This window comes from Oncorhynchus keta, chromosome 24, assembly GCF_023373465.1.
Source record: "Oncorhynchus keta strain PuntledgeMale-10-30-2019 chromosome 24, Oket_V2, whole genome shotgun sequence".
In the NCBI taxonomy this organism is placed as follows: domain Eukaryota; kingdom Metazoa; phylum Chordata; class Actinopteri; order Salmoniformes; family Salmonidae; genus Oncorhynchus; species Oncorhynchus keta.
Window position 1 is genome coordinate 17,974,302 of NC_068444.1, and position 21,237 is coordinate 17,995,538.

At 45.2% G+C, this 21,237-nt stretch overlaps 1 protein-coding gene and 1 long non-coding RNA gene across 2 annotated transcripts in view; one reads left to right on the top strand and one right to left on the bottom strand.

Moving 5' to 3' along the window:
• Window positions 1–21,237, bottom strand: part of LOC118377710 (inactive heparanase-2-like) — a 235,695-nt gene that overhangs the window by 127,618 nt on the left and 86,840 nt on the right. The window lies entirely within an intron of this gene.
• LOC127911404 (uncharacterized) lies at window positions 2,187–2,725 on the top strand. The gene is made up of 3 exons (XR_008078269.1): window positions 2,187–2,208; window positions 2,310–2,381; window positions 2,608–2,725. It is a non-coding gene; the product is annotated as an uncharacterized LOC127911404 (long non-coding RNA).

The window sequence follows — 21,237 nt, forward strand, 5'->3', positions numbered from 1 at the left end:
GGGCTGAAATACACTCGTACACTTCCTCTAGGGCTGACATACACTACAGTACACTTCCTCTAGCGCTGACATACACTACGTACACTTCCTCTAGGGCTGAAATACACTACGTACACTTCCTCTGGGGCTGAAGTACACTAACTACACTTCTTCTAGGACAGGAGAAAGCATGTAAGTACACTAGCTGTGGGGCTGAAGTATTAATGCAAGTATATACTCTTGAGGGCTGAAGTACACTAAGTACACTTCCTTTGTTGCTGAAGAACAGATGTACTGTAAATACACCAGGTTTAGGGCTAAAATAACATAACTGAGTGCAATCCACTTAGACTCATTTCACAGCCCAGCCTAAAACTGTGTGTTTTAATTGATTATTTGGAGATGTGAATATATTAATTGAAGCTTTATCTAAAAGGATAACTTTTTAAAAATGTTTCACTATTTGTTTCCCTCGCATAATTCACTGAGAAGGATGGTCGTCCCCTTCCGCCTCTGGGGAGCCTCTACTACAAATCCCTATTGATCAAAAGGGTGACAGAGGGACCCACTGTGGAAACACACTAACACACATGTTCTCACTTTGGCCCAGTTTGTATGACCCTACATATGGAACTGTGTTGTTAACCTGGAACATGACTGGTGTGTCTGAGATCAGATGATGTAACCTCCTACTAGTCTGGCACTCTATTTTCACATGACAGGAGTGTGTCTGAGATCAGATGCTTATCCAGGACTCTATTTTTCACATGTCAGGAGTGTGTCTGAGATCAGATGCTTATCCAGGACTCTATTTTCACATGACAGGAGTGTGTCTGAGATCAGATGCTTATCCAGGACTCTATTTTCACATGTCAGGAGTGTGTCTGAGATCAGATGCTTATCCAGGACTCTATTTTCACATGACAGAGTGTGTCTGAGATCAGATGCTTATCCAGGACTCTATTTTCACATGTCAGGAGTGTGTCTGAGATCAGATGCTTATCCAGGACTCTATTTTCACATGTCAGGAGTGTGTCTGAGATCAGATGCTTATCAGGACTCTATTTTCACATGACAGGGTGTGTCTGAGATCAGATGCTTATCCAGGACTCTATTTTCACATGACAGGAGTGTGTCTGAGATCAGATGCTTATCCAGGACTCTATTTTCACATGACAGGAGTGTGTCTGAGATCAGATGCTTATCCAGGACTCTATTTTCACATGTCAGGAGTGTGTCTGAGATCAGATGCTTATCCAGGACTCTATTTTCACATGTCAGGAGTGTGTCTGAGATCAGATGCTTATCCAGGACTCTATTTTCACATGTCAGGAGTGTGTCTGAGATCAGATGCTTATCCAGGACTCTATTTTCACATGACAGGATGTGTCTGAGATCAGATGCTGTAACCTCCTCCTAATCCAGAGCTCTATTTTCCAGGAAACGTCAGGCTTTTGCACTAGACACTTATTTAGCACTTAGTTTAACATTAGCCTCAAATGGGATCATTTCACATCTTAAAGACCACATGATGATTTCCCTTTAAAGACATGCAGTTGACTGGAGTTCACTGCACACACACACACACACACACGCACGCACGCACGCATACGCACTGCACTACGCCGCACTGCACACATACGCACGCACGCACGCCGCACATACCTTACACACGCACGTACGCACACATATGCCTTGCATGCACGCTATACACACACACACCACACACACACACACACACACACACACACACACACACACACACACACACACACGCACACACACACACAGACACACACAAAAACGTTGTGGTTAGCTTGTGGCCAGAATCTGTGGATCCTATTAGCGACAGGCATTTACAGAAACAGCCTGTTCCATATGGACCATAGCCCTGGATGCCATTAATACACACACACACACACCACACTATTCTGGGTTTTGATTGGCGAGCAGTATCGTCAACTAACTTCTGTCCGAATATCAATGGCTGCGTCAGGAAGTTCTAGAATGGAAACTTGAATAATAAGTTATGGTACTATAAGGAATTAGTTGAGACCTAGGGGTTAAGGGTTAGAGCTACAGTATGAAAGTTGGGTGTGGCTGAAGACAAGACCTCCCACATTGAATGCCTCTTTAACCCCCCTTTCACCCCCTTCAGAGACCTGAGTAATAACCAGATATCTGAAATAGCTCCTGATGCCTTCAAGGCCTGAGATCTCTCAACTCACTGTGAGTCACTATAACCATTGATGGATAAGTGCATTTCTGATTTATTGTTGATTGATTGAGTCACTGATCAATTAATTCATTTATCAATTGATCTTTTCCAGAGTCCTGTATGGGAATAAGATTACGGAGCTTCCCAAAGGAGTGTTTGATGGACTATATGCCCTGCAACTACTGTAAGTACACAGTGGCTACTCCTTGATAATATTCAGCTTACATTGATGATTGTAAGTAACATATTTCCCTTTTCAATTTTTTTTAAACTCTCTTTCCCTCTCTCTCGCTCTCTCTCCCCCACCCCTCTCTCTCTTTCCCTCTCTTTCCCTCTCTCTCCCCCCACCCCTCTCTCTTCCCCCCACCCCTCTCTCTCTCTGTCTCTCTCTCTCTACCTTCCTGTCCCAGGTTGTTGAATGCCAATAAGATCCACTGTGTTCGGGCCAATGCCTTCACAGACCTGAAGAACCTCTCTCTTCTGTCTCTGTATGACAACAAGATACAGACTGTGGCCAAGGGCACCTTCAGCTTCTCTCAGAGCTATACAGACGCTGTAAGTTACACTACACACACACACACACACACACACACACACACACACACACACACATGCTCAGCGCTTCTTTTTGTTGCTTACACTTTTACACGCTGCCGCTTGCGATACTTCTCCATCCGCCGCTAGCATGAGCCAGCGACTGAACAGCATGTATTTTCAGAAGAGTTGGAAGGGTTTGTAGAATCAAATACATCATGACAATTACCTCAGGAAATTCAACACACACACGCTAGGTAATTCAAATCAAGTCAATACACCTCAATCAAGCATGTGCCAGTGCTGCCTTAATTAAGAAACACTTATCAACGCTGACAGCAAACTGCAGTAGGGTTTGACTGAATGACTTGAGCAGTTTATATTTGGCAAGGACAATTGTGTTATGTTGTATAACACATATAAACAAGTATAAAACAGGACCAGCTCAGACACACACGATACTGCCCCACACCTGAGTTGATTGATAATGTTGTCCCTTGGCTCACCTGACAACACATTTCTCACCAAACCCAATAGACAACAGGAGTGAAGCCCAGTTCACACACACGAGCATACACATACACACTCACACACATACACACACACACCCGCCACACACACACACCCGCCACACACACACAAACACACACACACTGGTGTCTGAGATCCAGTCTATAACTAGCCTCTTGTTGAACCTGGATCCTGAGAAAAGAAGTACAAATATCCTCTACCCTGTCCCTGCTATTTATACTGTCCACCCTAGGCATTGATGACCACCACATAGATCCCATTATCTCCATACCCTAGGCCTTGATGACCACCACATAGATCCCATTATCTCCATACCCTAGGTCTTGATGACCACCACATAGATCCCATTATCTCCATACCCTAGGCATTGATGACCACCACATAGATCCCATTATCTCCATACCCTAGGCCTTGATGACCATCACATAGATCCCATTATCTCCATACCCTAGGCCTTGATGACCATCACATAGATCCCATTATCTCCATACCCTAGGCATTGATGACCACCACATAGATCCCATTATCTCCATACCCTAGGCCTTGATGACCACCACATAGATCCCATTATCTCCATACCCTAGGCCTTGATGACCACCACATAGATCCCATTATCTCCATACCCTAGGCCTTGATGACCACCACATAGATCCCATTATCTCCATACCCTAGGCATTGATGACCACCACATAGATCCCATTATCTCCATACCCTAGGCATTGATGACCACCACATAGATCCTATTATCTCCATACCCTAGGCCTTGATGACCACCACATAGATCCCATTATCTCCATACCCTAGGCCTTGATGACCACCACATAGATCCCATTATCTCCATACCCTAGGCCTTGATGACCACCACATAGATCCCATTATCTCCATACCCTAGGCCTTGATGACCACCACATAGATCCCATTATCTCCATACCCTAGGCCTTGATGACCACCACATAGATCCCATTATCTCCATACCCTAGGCCTTGATGACCACCACATAGATCCCATTATCTCCATACCCTAGGCCTTGCTGACCACCACATAGATCCCATTATCTCCATACCCTAGGCCTTGATGACCATCACATAGATCCCATTATCTCCATACCCTAGGCCTTGATGACCACCACATAGATCCCATTATCTCCATACCCTAGGCCTTGATGACGACCACATAGATCCCATCATCTCCATACCCTAGGCCTTGATGACCACCAAATAGATCCCATTATCTCCATACCCTAGGCCTTGATGACCACCACATAGATCCCATCATCTCCATACCCTAGGCCTTGATGACCACCACATAGATCCCATCATCTCCATACCCTAGGCCTTGATGACCACCACATAGATCCCATCATCTCCATACCCTAGGCCTTGATGACCACCACATAGATCCCATCATCTCCATACCCTAGGCCTTGATGACCACCACATAGATCCCATCATCTCCATACCCTAGGCCTTGATCACCACCACATAGATCCCATCATCTCCATACCCTAGGCCTTGATGACCACCACATAGATCCCATCATCTCCATACCCTAGGCCTTGATGACCACCACATAGATCCCATGCCACACGCAATCACACAGATGTACATCTTTAAAATGTCACACAGTAACATTTAATTTTTACAAAGATTATATTGGGATGGACTTTGCTACCCTCCCTAAATTCCTGGCTTGAAATGTCCTCCCTCCTCTCTCCCCCATATCTCCCCCACCAATTCACCCTCCCGCCCTCCCTCCACCCTCTCTCTCTTCAGTCACCTGGCCCAGAACCCGTTTATCTGTGACTGTAATATGAAGTGGCTGGCAGACTACCTGCGCTCCAACCCCATAGAGACCAGTGGTGCCCGTTGTACCAGCCCCAGACGACTGGCCAACAAACGCATCGGGCAGATCAAGAGCAAGAAGTTCCGCTGCTCTGGTAGGAGGACTGGCATCTGTCTGTAGTGAACCTCTCTCTCTAAGGCTGTCTCTCCATCTCTCTCTCTCTTATTTATATTTATATATATATATATATTTATATATTACCGGTCAAAAGTTTTAGAACACCTACTCATTCAAGGGTTTTTATATGTATATTTTTAAAAAATATTTTCAACATTGTAGCATAACAGTGAAGACATCAAAACTATGAAATAACACATATGGAATCATGTATAATCAAAAAAGTGTCAAACAAATCAGAATATATTTTATATTTGAGATTCTTCAAATAACTATCCTTTGCCTTGATGACAGCTTTGCACACTCTTGGCATTCTCTCAACCAGCTTCGGCTGGAATGCTTTTCAACAGTCTTGAAAGAATTTCCACATATGCTGAGCACTTGTTGGCTGCTTTTCCTTCACTCTCCGACTTATCCCAAACCATCTCAATTTGGTCATCTGATGCAGCACTCCATCACTCTCCTTCTTGGTAAAATAGCCCTTACATAACCTGGAGGTCTGTTTGGTCTTTGTCCTGTTGAAAAACAAATGATAGTCCCACGAAGCCAAACCAGATGGGATGGCGTATTATTACAGAATGCCATGGTAGCCATGCTGGTTAAGTGTGCCTGGAATTCTAAATAAATAATAGACAGTGTCACCAGAAAAGCTCCCCCACACCATAGCACCTCCTCCTCCATGCTTCACGATGTGAAATACACATGTGGAGATCATCCGTTCCCCCAACCATAACACCTCCTCCTCCATGCTTCACGATGGGAAATACACATGTGGAGATCATCCGTTCCCCCAACCATAGCACCTCCTCCTCCATGCTTCACGATGGGAAATACACATGTGGAGATCATCCGTTCCCCCAACCATAACACCTCCTCCTCCATGCTTCACGATGGGAAATACACATGTGGAGATCATCCGTTCCCCCAACCATAACACCTCCTCCTCCATGCTTCACGATGGGAAATACACATGTGGAGATCATCCGTTCCCCCAACCATAACACCTCCTCCTCCATGCTTCACGATGGGAAATACACATGTGGAGATCATCCGTTCCCCCAACCATAGCACCTCCTCCTCCATGCTTCACGATGGGAAATACACATGTGGAGATCATCCGTTCCCCCAACCATAACACCTCCTCCTCCATGCTTCACGATGGGAAATACACATGTGGAGATCATCCGTTCCCCCAACCATAACACCTCCTCCTCCATGCTTCACGATGGGAAATACACATGTGGAGATCATCCGTTCCCCCAACCATAGCACCTCCTCCTCCATGCTTCACGATGGGAAATACACATTTGGAGATCATCCGTTCACCCACACGGCGTCTCACAAACAAACGGCAGTTGCAACCAAAAATCTCAAATTTGGACTCCAGACAAAAGGACACATTTCCACAGGTCTAATGTCCATTGCCCATGTTCCATGGCCCATATTTTAATTAGTTTAACACTTTTTTGGTTACTACATGATTCCATATGAGTTATTTCATAGTTTTGATGTCTTCACTATTATTCTACAATGTAGAAAATAGTAAAAAAATAAAGAAAAATCCTTGAAGGAGTAGGTGTTCTAAAACGTTTGACCCTTACTTAAATATCTCTCTCTCTCTCTCTCTCTCTCTCTCTCTCTCTCTCTCTCTCTCTCTCTGTCTCTCTCTCTCTCTCTCTCTCTCTCTCTCTCTCTCTCTCTCTCTCTCTCTCTCTCTCTCTCTCTCTCTCTCTCTCTCTCTCTCTCTCTCTCTCTCTCTCTCTCTCTCTCTCTCTCTCTCTCTCTCTCTCTCTCTCTCTCTCTCTCTCTCATTTAGTTGTTGATCCTTTATCCCCAGCCGAGGGTTTTAATTTAGTTGTTGATCCTTTATCCCTCTCTCCTCTAGCAGGTTGTATAGCACATTAACACACAGTGAGTCTGGTTTCACAGTACACCACAGAGAGCTGGCATCGCTGGGTAAGGCTGGCGCTGTAGCTAGGGTTTCTGCCCGTGTCCAATTCCTCAAGCCCTCTGCCTACTATCCCCCTCACTTCCCCTGCCCATTCTCCATTCCCACCCTTTACTATATTCACTCCTCACCTCCCTGATCCCCCTCACTTCCCCTGCCCATTCTCCATTCCCACCCTTTACTATATTCACTCCTCATCTCCCTGATCCCCCTCCCTTCCCCTGCCCATTCTCCATTCCCACCCTTTACTATATTCACTCCTCATCTCCCTGATCCCCTCCCTTCCCCTGCCCATTCTCCATTCCCACCCTTTACTATATTCACTCCTCACCTCCCTGATCCCCCTCCCTTCCCCTGCCCATTCTCCATTCCCACCCTTTACTATATTCACTCCTCACCTCCCTGATCCCCCTCCCTTCCCCTGCCCATTCTCCATTCCCACCCTTTACTATATTCACTCCTCACCTCCCTGATCCCCTCCCTTCCCCTGCCCATTCTCCATTCTCCATTCCCACCCTTTACTATATTCACTCCTCACCTCCCTGATCCCCTCCCTTCCCCTGCCCATTCTCCATTCCCACCCTTTACTATATTCACTCCTCACCTCCCTGATCCCCCTCCCTTCCCCTGACCATTCTCCATTCTCCATTCCCACCCTTTACTATATTCACTCCTCATCTCCCTGATCCCCCTCCCTTCCCCTGCCCATTCCCCATTCCCACCCTTTACTATATTCACTCCTCATCTCCCTGATCCCCCTCCCTTCCCCTGCCCATTCCCCATTCCCACCCTTTACTATATTCACTCCTCACCTCCCTCCCACCCCCTTGGCCCTTCCTGTCTCTGGCACCCATAGGGTACAGTATAGTGTTTCTGCCTCGCTGTGTGTGTGTGTCTCTCTGCCAGTATACTGTGTTAGAGCAGCGGGATAGGCAGCCTGGCACTCCTCTCTCCACACGCTACTCTCGCTGGTTTACAATCTAGCATTGTCATCTGCCTAGCCATGGTGAATCATAATTTTTTCTCTCTCTCTCTCTCTCTCTCTCTCTCTCTCTCTCTCTCTCTCCCCCCCCTCCATTGTGGCATTGCCATGCTGAAACAGGAAACAGCCTTCCTCAAACTGTTAAACACAAAGTTGGAAGCACAGAATCGTCTCGAATGTCATTGTATGCTGTAGTGTTAAGATTTCCCTTTAATCAAACTAAGGAGCCTAAACCATGAAAACAGCCGCAGACCATTATTCCTCCACCACCAAACTTTACAGTTAGCATTAGCGTTCTCAGGTAGCATTCTCCAAACTCAGACTTGTCCGTTGGACTGCCAGATGGTGAAGCAAGATGCATCACTCCAGAGAATGCGTTTCCACTGCTCAAGAGTCCAATGGCGGCATTGCGCATTGTGATCTTAGGCTTGTGTGCGACTGCTTGGTCATGGAAACCCATTCCATGAAGCTCCCGACGAACAGTTCTTGTGCTACTGTTGCTTCCAGAGGTAGTTTGGAACTTGGTAGTGAGTGTCACAACCGAGGACAGATGATTTTTATGCTCTACATACTATAGCACTCAGGGATCCTATGGCGGTGCCACATTGAAAGTCACTGAACTTTTTAATACGGCCATTCTACTTCCCATGTTTGTCTATGGAGATTGCATGGCTGTGTGCTTGATGTTATACACGTGTCAGTAACGGATGTGGGTAATATACCCGAATCCACTAATATGACGTATGTCCACATACTTTTGCCCATGTAGTGTATGTGAGAATGTATATCTGTGTCGACTGACATCATTGCTTCTCTCTTGTTTCCATCACAGCCAAGGAACAATACTTCATCCCTGGTGAGTAGCTTGTGTTCACGCTTTTACACATCTTCTCCCTCGCTATTCACCTCTCCATCCCTCCATTCATTCTGTAGTTCTCCTCTTCTCTATCTCTTTCTCCGTCTAACTGGAATGGGTTAACTCTTGTGGTTTGTGTTTTACCGTAAGTCATGTGTGCTTCCTTGTCTGGCCCTCTGCCTCAGCTCAGCTCTGCGTGTGCTCGCGCGCTGTGTGTGTGCGCGCATCTTTAAGAAAGACACTGGGCTATCATTGGCAGGTGACATGAATGGAAATACAATATGAAAGCTTAATACTAAATCTGTCCTCTTCAAAAATGTATGACAAATACTCACAAAAACACTGGAATGGCATGTTATATTCTGTGAATAATTGGACTGTGGAATATACTGTAGACTACTAACATTCAGTCTCTGTACTGGCAGACAACTCTCTTCCCAACAAACTCCACCTCGCTATCTCCCTACCTCCCTTTCTCTTTCCCTCTCTCTCATTCTCTCTCATTCCTCTCTCTCGCTTTCTCTCTCCCTCCCCCACTATCTATCAGTCCTCGTGTCTCAGTGAAAGACAAGTCACTCTGCTAGATCAAAGAACATCCTGAAACTTTCATTGCTTCCTGTGTAGCAGGAAATTACATTACTTCCGTTCATCCACTTCGCTCTGTAATAAGCATTATTAGACTTCACTCATCGCCTGTGTGTGTCTGTCTGTGTGTGTGTGTGTGTGTGTGTGTGTGTGTGTGTGTGTGTGTGTGTGTGTGTGTGTGTGTGTGTGTGTGTGTGTGTGTGTGTGTGTGTGTGTGTGTGTGTGTGTGTGTGTGTGTGTGTGTGTGTGTGTGTGTGTGTGTGTGAGCAAGCGAGCGAGTGTGTGTGTGTGTGTGTCGTCCACAGCACAGTGTAATGAGCGTCATTAGACTTCAGTCATCATCAGTACAGAACTTCCTGTCTGTCTGAGCTGTTTGTCTCAGAGTCCAAAAGAGACCAATAAGGCTGTATTGTAGAAGCTGAACACATGGAACAACATGTCTCAGTCACAACTGTTCTCACTGAGACAGCCTCAGGAGATGAGATGAGATAAAGGAAAGGAGATGAGGAGAGGAAGCTATGTTAGTCTATTGAGATGAAGGAAAGGAGATAAGGAGAGGAAGCTATGTTAGTCTATTGAGATGAAGGAAAGGAGATGAGGAGAGGAAGCTATGTTAGTCTATTGAGATGAAGGAAAGGAGATGAGGAGAGGAAGCTATGTTAGTCTATTGAGATGAAGGAAAGGAGATGAGGAGAGGAAGCTATGTTAGTCTATTGAGATGAAGGAAAGGAGATGAGGAGAGGAAGCTATGTTAGTCTATTGGGATGAAGGAAAGGAGATGAGGAGAGAAATATTTGTCTATACCCATAGGAAGTGGGTATGATTGGATGCTCGTCACAATGGTCAAATACAAACACAGCTTGAGACACCTGTCATTTTTGGAGTCAGGTTATTATTGACACGGCAGTGCTACTGTAGCTAGCAAAATAGTGAAGAAGTGATTGCCAACTGACTGTAAACAGTTTGAATTGGCTAACTGTGAGGTGAAACAATTCACTTATTTACCACCAATTAGCCATCTCAAATCTCTTTCCTAGCAGGCACAAAGGTGTCACCAAACCGGCAAGGTGTCTCCAGCAATTTTGACCTTTAACATTCTACGACTTCTCCACTATCCGAGCGTATTGAGTTGAAGCCTCTGTCTGTGGCTCTGGGGGCTCTACTCTTTACAGGGGCACGATGACATCATCCCTTAACTTCACTTAGGGGTGGAGCGGAGTGTGCGAGCGCTACGGAACACGGGACACAGATGACTAACTAACAAAGGAACACTGGGCTATCCTCTCTGAGTGAGACAGACACACAAACACACACACACACACAAACACATAGACAGACATACACACAGACGCATACACACAGACGCACACACACAGGCACACACACATACACACACACACACACACACACACACACACACACACACACACACACACACACACACACACACACACACACACACACACACACACACACACACACACACACACACACACACACACACACACACACACACACACACACACACACACACACACAGAAACACACACAGACACACACATAGACACAGAAACACACACAGACAAACACATACATTAAGTGGCTGCTAGTGTGTATCCATTATTGATGTAACCTGCTCCAGGCTTTCTGGTATGTACACCTCTTTTCATAGACAGAGAGGAGAGGAGAGAGATGGGAGGGAGGGAGGGAAGAGGAGGAGAGGAGAGGAGAGAAGAGGAGAGGAGAGGAGGAGAGGAGAGGAGAGGAGAGGAGGAGGAGAGGAGAGGAGAGGAGAGGAGGGAGGTAGTATAGGCATTTCTGTTGTCCAGATGGGATAGGGCAGTGTGGGTCTAGGGTGACAGATAAGGTAGAGGTGATATGGTCCTTGACTAGTCTCTCAAATGACAGAAGTGAGTGCTACGCGGCGACAGTCATTTAGTAGTTATGAAGTCGTTGTAAAGACACCTCTATATGTTGTGTGTGTGACGTGTTTATACCAATTCTGCGTGTGCGTTTTGTGTTTCAGGTACATTTAGGTTTGTTAAAAACTGTGTGTTGTGTTAGTTGTGTATCAGGTACAGTTTTTTTAAAGGTTGTGTGTGTTTGTGTGTTATGTGCCCTCAGGCACCGAGGACACCCGTCTGAATAATGAGTGTAACAGTGATCCAGTCTGTCCTCCTAAATGTCGCTGTGAGTCCAACGTGGTGGACTGCTCCAACCTCCGAATCAAAAATATACCAGAACACATCCCTGCCTCTACCACTGAACTGTAAGAGTACACACACACACACACACACACACACACACACACACACACACACACACACACACACACACACACACACACACACACACACACACACACACACACACACGCACACACACACACACACACCGATCACACACACCGACACCGACACACACACCGACACCGACACACACACACACACACACACACACACACACACACACACACACACACACACACACACACACACACACACACACACACACACACACACACACACACACACACAAGCACACACACCGACACACACACACACACACACGACACACACACACACACCGACACACACACACACACACACACCGACACACACACACAACGACACACACCGACACACACACACAACGACACACACCGACACACACACACACACACACCGACACACACACACACACGACACACACCGACACACACAAGCACACACACCGACACACACCGACACACGTGTTTGAATCTTCTTCAGGATTCATGGCTGTTTTATTTCACGCTTCATTCTAACCATGGTCAGTTTCCTCCTCTCTCTTCCCAGTCGTCTGAACAACAATGAGATCACTACACTGGAGGCTACAGGAGTCTTCAAGGCCCCTCTCAGCTCAACAACATGTATGTTGTGGTTTTAGAGATTATGAATGAAGTAGACAGAAATGTCTCACTAGTCTAGGTACCAGTCTGTTTAGCCACAAGTACAAGCAGTGGAATACAAGGAGTGGAATACAAGGGGAGTGGAATACAAGGAGTGGAATACAAGGAGTGGAATACAAGGAGTGGAATACAAGGAGTGCAGTGTTAGCTAACAGACTGGTACCAAGGCTAATGTCTCACTGCTGCTACCAAAAAAAAGTTAAGAAGTTCACTAAAGTATTTTTCATCTTTCTTTAATCACCATTATTTATTTATTCCCAGTAACCTTAGCAACAATAAGATCACAGAGATCGAGGATGGGGCGTTTGAGGGGGCGGGGTCTGTCAACGAGCTCCATCTTTCAGCCAATCAGCTGGATTCTGTCCGCAGTGGAATGTTCAAGGGACTGGAGGGACTACGCATGCTGTGAGTCACACACATCACAGAGACACACACACACACACACACACACGCAGTGACCCAAACAGACACAGACGCACACATGAGCACAAGTAGGCACACACACTCATGTATACATGGATGAGAACCATCATGCACTGATGCTTAATGTACTATTCTTTGCTTGGCAGAATTGTGTAAGTCCACACAGCGGCTGTGGAAAGAGACTAGTCATGTATTAACACCCACAATACATCCTCCAAATACTCCTTTTCCAACACTGTATCTTCCTTTCATATTAGGAACATTTCAATAGACTTCTTGTCAATTCACATGGGATATATGCCATTTAAGCAGTTTACTCTATTCCAGAATGTTGAGGAACAACAAGATCAGATGTATCCATAACAACAGCTTCACCGGCCTGCACAACGTTCGCCTGTTGTCTCTCTATGACAACCAGCTAACTACCATCACCCCTGGAGCCTTCGACACCCTGCAGACACTGTCTACACTGTAAGACACACTCACACACTAAGTCCTGCACAGGTCCGTTCTCAGAGCCCTACCCGTCATATTGCATGTCTATAAAATGAATGCCATGAATTAAGAAAAATATATTTTTATTTTCACAATGCGATGCATTACTCAAATCGCTTTGAGAAAAATAGTCTTCTAATTAGCCTTCTTACCTAATAAAGCCTGTAGCCGACATACCAAAAAAATACCTTTACATGAAATAGTGTTAAGATAATCAAATATTTCAGGCCTAATTAAAACTTAAATAAACCATTCCCAGAATTGAATACAGGCTGCAAACACAGGATACATTTATTTAGTAGAATCCCCAACTTAAGGCTCCCCATCCATTTTTCAGACACTTGAAACCCTTTTAATGCAATCTAGAGCCATAATCTTTACATTACATTCTATGTGGAAAATACATGTCTAAGCACACCTCCTGAGCTGTCTGTATCCTCCTGACTGGAAGTTTTCAGATCCCTTGAATATGTCCACATTTTGTTACGTTACAGCCTTATTCTAAAATGGATTAAATAATTGTTTATCCTCGTCAATCTACACACAATATCCCATAACGACAAAAGTGAAAACAGGTTTTAGACATTTTTGCAAAAGTATTAAAAAATAAAACAGAAATAACTAATGTACCTGTATTCAGACCCTTTCTATGGGACTCAAAATTGAGCTCAGGTGCATCCTGTTTCCATTGATTATCCATGAGAAGTTTCTACAACTTGATTGGAGTCCACATGTGGTCAAATTCAATTGATTGGACAAGAGGTCGAATGAATTGTCCCGAAGAGTTCCGAGACAGGATTGTGTCGAGGCACAGATCTGGGGAAGGGTACCAAAAAATGTCTGCAGCATTGAAGATACCCAAGAACACAGTGGCCTCCATGATTCTTAAATGGAAGTTCCTCTGTGGGGATGGGAGAACCTTCCAGAAGGACAACCATCTCTGCAGCACTCCACCAAACAGGCCTTTATTATAGCGTGGCCAGACGGAAGCCACTCCTCAGTAAAAGGCACAAGCCACCTTGGAGTTTTCCAAAATGCCTAAAGACTCTCAGACCATGAGAAACAATATTATCTGGTCTGATGAAACAAGGTGAACTCTTAGGCCTGAATGCCTAACATCATGACTGGAGGAAACCTGGCACCATCCCTACGGGAAGCATGGGGATGGCAGTATCATGCTTTGGGGATGTTTTTCAGCGGCAGGGACCAGGAGACTGGTCAGGATCGAGGGAAAGATGAACAGAGCAAAGTACAGAGAGATCCTTGATGAAAACCTGCTCCAGAGCACTCAGGACCTCAGACTGGGGCTAAGATTTACCTTCCAACAGGACAATGACCCTAAGCACACAGCCAAGACAATGCAGGAGTGGCTTCGGGACAAGTATCTGAATGTCAAGGGTCTGAATACTTTCTGAATGCACTGCATTTCCCTGTGTCTCTGCTAAAATCTGGGTAAAAGATTGAACGGAATGTCTTATTCAGTACGTTTAGTAATTAATTGTTTTTCTAAAGTCTACCAACCTTGCCAGCAGGCATGCCAGCTAAGATAGATAAACAAGCTAGCTACTCTAACTTGATTGATAGCGTGAAATGGCTTCTTGGTAGCTTGCTATGAGGTTGGGAGATTGGGAACCTCTCTGGGCTAGCTAAAGACAACTTCAGAAAATGGCTAGGTGGCTAGTACAGCAACAAATATATATTTTTAAATACAATATATTAATCTGAGGAGGCACGTGCCCCTGTGTCCCGTATGGACATGGCGTCTCTACGTGGCCGGTAGCCTATGTCTGCCTCGCGACTCACTGAATGGAATTCGCAACACAACAAGCTCCTGTAAAAAAATTGATTGCAAATGTATCCGACCCGCAGTGTAATTGTTCTGATCTGTGAGCTGAACCACGGGTTGAAATAATGGTTTCATTCTACACAACAGCTGATTTTTCACTCGATGCAGGGCTCTAACACACCTACACACACACACACACACACACACACACACACGCACGCACACGCGCACACACGCGCGCGCACACACACACACATACAGACACACACACACACACACACTTAATTGGTGTAATTGTTAAGTCTAACTCTCCCTTTCCATCAGTAACCTCCTGGCTAACTCCTTCAACTGTGACTGTCGTCTGGCCTGGCTTGGTGATTGGCTGAGAAGCAGAAAGATCGTCACGGGCAATCCTCGATGTCAGCGCCCCGCCTTCCTCAAAGAGATCCCACTACAGGACGTGGCACTGCCTGACTTCCGCTGTGAAGAGGGTGAGTTTGGGTCGAAACACACACACACACACTGTCTAGCACACACAGTTCTGCCTCACACTCTCTAGCACACACAGTTCTGCCTTGATGGGAGTTACGGGTTTCACTCATACGTATGTTCTCTCATACAATGAGGGCCAACAATAGATCACTAATTTACCTCCCACACAATGAGGGCCATCAATAGATCACTAACATACCTCCCACACAATGAGGGTCATCTCTATCTAATCTCTCATTTAATGTCATCTCTATCTAATCTCTCATTTAATATGTAATCTCTATGTAATCTCTCATTTAATATGTCATCTCTATCTAATCTTTCATTTAATATGTCATCTCTACGTAATCTCTCATTTAATATGCCATCTCTATCTAATCTCTCATTTAACATGTCATCTCTATCTAATCTCTCATTTAATGTCATCTCTATCTAATCTCTAATTTAATATGTCATCTCTATGTAATCTCTCATTTAATATGTCATCTCTATCTAATCTTTCATTTATTATGTCATCTCTATGTAATCTTTCATTTAACATGTCATCTCTATCTAATCTTTCATTTAAAATGTTCTCTCTATCTAATCTCTCATTTAATGCCATCTCTATCTAATCTCTCATTTAATATGTCATCTCTATCTAATCTCTCATTTAATATGTCATCTCTATGTAATCTCTCATTTAATATGTCATCTCTATCTAATCTTTCATTTTAATATGTCATCTCTATCTAATCTCTCATTTAATATGTCATCTCTATCTAATCTTTCATTTAAAAATGTTCTCTATCTAATCTCTCATTTAATATGTCATCTCTATCTAATCTCTCATTTAATCTCTCATTTAATGTCATCTCTATCTAATCTCTCATTTAATATGTCATCTCTATCTAATCTCATTTAATATGTTCTCTCTATCTAACCTCTCTGTTCTCTCTATCTAACCTCTCTGTTCTCTCTATCTAACCTCTCTTTTCCTCGTTTCCGCTATTCAATCTCTCTTGCTAGATGAATAATCAAACCTGCCTTCTCCCTCTGTCTCTGTCCAGGAGTGGAGGAGATGAGCTGTGTGCCCAGGCCTCAGTGTCCCAGTGAGTGTACATGTCTGGAGACTGTGGTACGCTGCAGTAACAATCACCTCCGTGCGCTGCCCAAAGGCATCCCCAGAAACGTCACTGAATTGTGAGTTCCTCCTCAGTACATCAAATATTTCAATCATAAGAATGTTTTATGATACAATCAGGTGGAATTTTATGGACATGAGCAGATCTACCCCCAGAGGCCTCCAGGCCCAATACTGATGTCACTCCAACTACGATGGCCAAGAACTGTGTGTGTGTGTGTGTGAGAGAGAGATCCACAGCAGCAGAGAACATTTTAATGAGCAGGTTTTGTTGGGATGGGTCTGGAGATAGATAGGGAGTGTTGAGGGTGGAAGGGGGAGATAGAAAGAGAGGGTGTGTGGGGGGAGGGAGGGAGGGGAAACGGGAGCTTAGATAGGGAGGGGAGGGAGGGATGGGGAGATAGATGTAGAGGGAGGGGAGATGAAGGATATATAGATAGGGAGGGAAGGAGATAGATAGACAGGGGGTAGGGGGAGGAGTCGGGGGAGGTGTGGGGGAGGGGCAAAGGAGATGGATAGAGAGAGAGGGGTGGAGGGAGATAGAGAGGGGTGGGGAGGGAGATAGATAGAGAGGGGTTGGGGGAGATAGAGAGGGGTGGGAGTGAGGGAGACAGAGAGGGTTGGGGAGATAGATAGAGAGGGGTGGGGGGATAGATAGAGAGGGTGGGGGGAGGGAGATAGAGAGTTGTGGGGGTAGAGGGAGGGGTGGGGGGTAGAGGGAGGGGTGGGGGGGAGGGAGATAGATAGATAGAGAGGGTGGGTGGGTGGGGTGGGGGGGGACAGTGTTACTATCTGACAGGGGGTTGTAGGGTTTGTGGTCTGGCCTTTCCCTCTCTGTGGCTTTAGAAAGACCCAGGATCTGAATGCTGCCATTTCACACAAGTATTAAACTCTGAATATCTGTCTGTTTCTCCACAGGTATCTAGATGGGAACCAGTTTGGCATGGTGCCAAAGGAGCTTTCTACCTTTAAATACCTCCAGTTAGTGTGAGTGTGTCGCCCTGGCCAACCTTAATGTTTACCTGGTGTTATTTGGCAGTGTGTACCGTGTCCAATCAAAAAGCATCTTTTGACCGATGGGTAAAATAATATGTTACATGTTACTCTAAAAAAACAGTGGTCCACCCCTTGTGTCTCCATCGTAATCACTTCAAAAGTTTTTACCCTTGTAGGATGGCCTGAATTAGGGGGACTAATTCAATGGAGGCCAGAGAAAGAAAGGGGTAGAAACTCTGGGTAATATAATTGCGTCAGTTAGGCTGGATACTGTAGGAGAACTGTGGCTAACTGGACAGGTACACTGTTGAACTTGTTTCTTCTCCAATCCGGGAGGACATTAAACAAGCTTTTTATTTTACATTCAGCTCTCAACAGAGCTCAGTGCTTACTATCCGATGTTACAAAATCCAACTTATTAGATATAATGTTAATGATATGGTAGAGAAAGACCCCACTGAACAGTTCATATCATGAACAATCATATTTGTTTTGGTGAAATGTATTTTATAACATAAGGAATGACACTTCATGGGTGGATGCCCTACAGTGTGTGATTTAACAGTGTGTTCTGTGTCCTTTTAGAGACCTTAGTAACAACAAGATCAACTCTCTCACCATCTCTTCATTCTCCAACATGAGTCAGCTCACGACGCTGTAAGCACTGATCCGTTAACCTGGCCACCTGTCTACCTGTCCACCTGTCCACCTGTCCACCTGTCTACCTGTCTACCAGTCCACCTGTCTACCTGTCCACCTGTCCACCTGTCTACCTGTCTACCTGTACTCCTGTCTACCTGTCCTCCTGTCTACCTGTCCACCTGTCCACCTGTCCACCTGTCCACCTGTCCACCTGTCCACCTGTCCAACAGTCTACCTGTCTACCTGTCTACCTGTCCACCTGTCTACCTGTCTACCTGTCCACCTGTCCACCTGTCCACCTGTCCACCTGTCCACCTGTCTACCTGTCCACCTGTCTACCTGTCTACCTGTCTACCTGTCCACCTGTCCACCTGTCCTCCTGTCCACCTGTCCACCTGTCTACGTGTCTACCCGTCTACCCGTCCACCCGTCTACCCGTCCACCCGTCTACCCGTCCACCCGTCTACCCGTCTACCTGTCTACCTGTCCACCTGTCTACCTGTCTACCTGTCTGCCTGTCCACCTGTCCACCTTTCCACCTGTCCATCTGTCTACCTGTCCATCTGTCTACCTGTCCACCTGTCTACCTGTCTTCCTGTCCACCTGTCTACCTGTCTACCTGTCCACTATGAGCGCATTGAACACAACAAAACAACTCTGTAGTTTTCTAGGATGTGTTATAACAGAAGGGATATGTGTTAAGGTGTACTGCCTGTTTCTTACTCATTCTAGGATCCTGAGTTATAACAGGAGGGATATGTGTTAAGGTGTACTGCCTGTTTCTTACTCATTCTAGGATCCTGAGTTATAACAGAAGGGATATGTGTTAAGGTGTACTGCCTGTTTCTTACTCATTCTAGGATCCTGAGTTATAACAGAAGGGATATATGTTAAGGTGTACTGCCTGTTTCTTACTCATTCTAGGATCCTGAGTTATAACAGGAGGGATATATGTTAAGATGTACTGCCTGTTTCTTACTCATTCTAGGATCCTGAGTTATAACAGGAGGGATATATGTTAAGGTGTACTGCCTGTTTCTTAGCATTCTAGGATCCTGAGTTATAACAGGAGGGATATATGTTAAGATGTACTGCCTGTTTCTTACTCATTCTAGGATCCTGAGTTATAACAGGAGGGATATATGTTAAGATGTACTGCCTGTTTCTTAGCATTCTAGGATCCTGAGTTATAACAGGAGGGATATATGTTAAGATGTACTGCCTGTTTCTTATCATTCTAGGATCCTGAGTTATAACTCTCTGCGCTGCATTCCCAGTCTAGCCTTTGGTGGACTGCGCTCCCTTCGACTACTGTGAGCACATTCTCCTATCCTATCTATCTATCTGTGTGTGTGTGTGTGTGTGTGTGTGTGTGTGTGTGTGTGTGTGTGTGTGTGTGTGTGTGTGTGTGTGTGTGTGTGTGTGTGTGTGTGTGTGTGTGTGTGTGTGTGTGTGTGTGTGTGTGTGTGTGTGTGTGTGTGTGTGTGTATGAAACTTTTTGCACCTCAGTGTGCTTTCTGTGAAGGGGAGACAAAAAACAACTTTGAACTCTGAAACCCTTTTAGAGTCTAACAGTTAGAAATATTAAACGTTTTGCCTGAGACACTTTCTGTCTACACCCCTCGATCCCTCCTCCCGTTAAAAACAAAGAACGATGTTACAGGGGACATTATATAGCAGGGATTTGAGTGATCAGACCAGCAGTAAAGTCAGTTTTCTGTTTCCTTTCTGACTCCAGTTCATCTGAGACAGCAGGGTCCTAGACAGAGGGGGTCTGTGTGTGTTCATGTCTGTGTGAGTGGGCTTCAGCATACTAACATAATTACAAATTAAGCAGACTTATATGGCACGTGAGTGAAAGACTGCCTGGTAAAACACATGGAAGTCTGACAAGTCTGTTGCTGAACCGCACTCGCATGATAAGTAACCTTGGCTTGAGGCTTGATGACTGAGTTAACTTCCTGATAAGTAACCTTGGCTTGAGGCTTGATGACTGAGTTAACTTCCTGATAAGTAACCTTGGCTTGGAGTCTGCATTAGCTCCCTGATAAGTAACCTTGGCTTGGAGACTGCATTAGCTCCCTGATAAGTAACCTTGGCTTGGAGACTGCATTAGCTCCCTGATAAGTAACCTTGGCTTGGAGACTGCATTAGCTCCCTGATAAGTAACCTTGGCTTGGAGACTGCATTAGCTCCCTGATAAGTAACCTTGGCTTGGAGACTGCATTAGCTCCCTGATAAGTAACCTTGGCTTGGAGACTGCATTAGCTCCTTGATAAGTAAGCTTAGCATGAGGCTTGAATATTTGCATTAGCTTCCTGAAAAGTAACCTTGGCTTGAGACTTGAAGATCTGTGTTAGCTTCCTGAGAAGTAACCTTGGCTTGAGACTTGAAGACCTTGAAGACCCTTCGACTTTACAGTCTTGCAAAAAATGGAAGAATCATTAACGGAATCATCAAACAGACTAGGGGTCTGTCATGTATGTGGTGTGAGTGTGTGAGTGTCTGTGTGTCTGTGTGTCTGTGTGTGTGTGTGTGTGTGTGTGTGTGTGTGTGTGTGTGTGTGTGTGTGTGTGTGTGTGTGTGTGTGTGTGTGTGTGTGTGTGTGTGTGTGTGTGTGTGTATGTGTGTGTGTGTGTGTGTGTGTCTGTGTCTGTGTCTCTGTGTCTCTGTGTCTGTCTCTGTGTCTGTCTCTGTGTCTGTCTCTCTGTGTCTCTGTCTGTGTGTGTGTGTGTGTG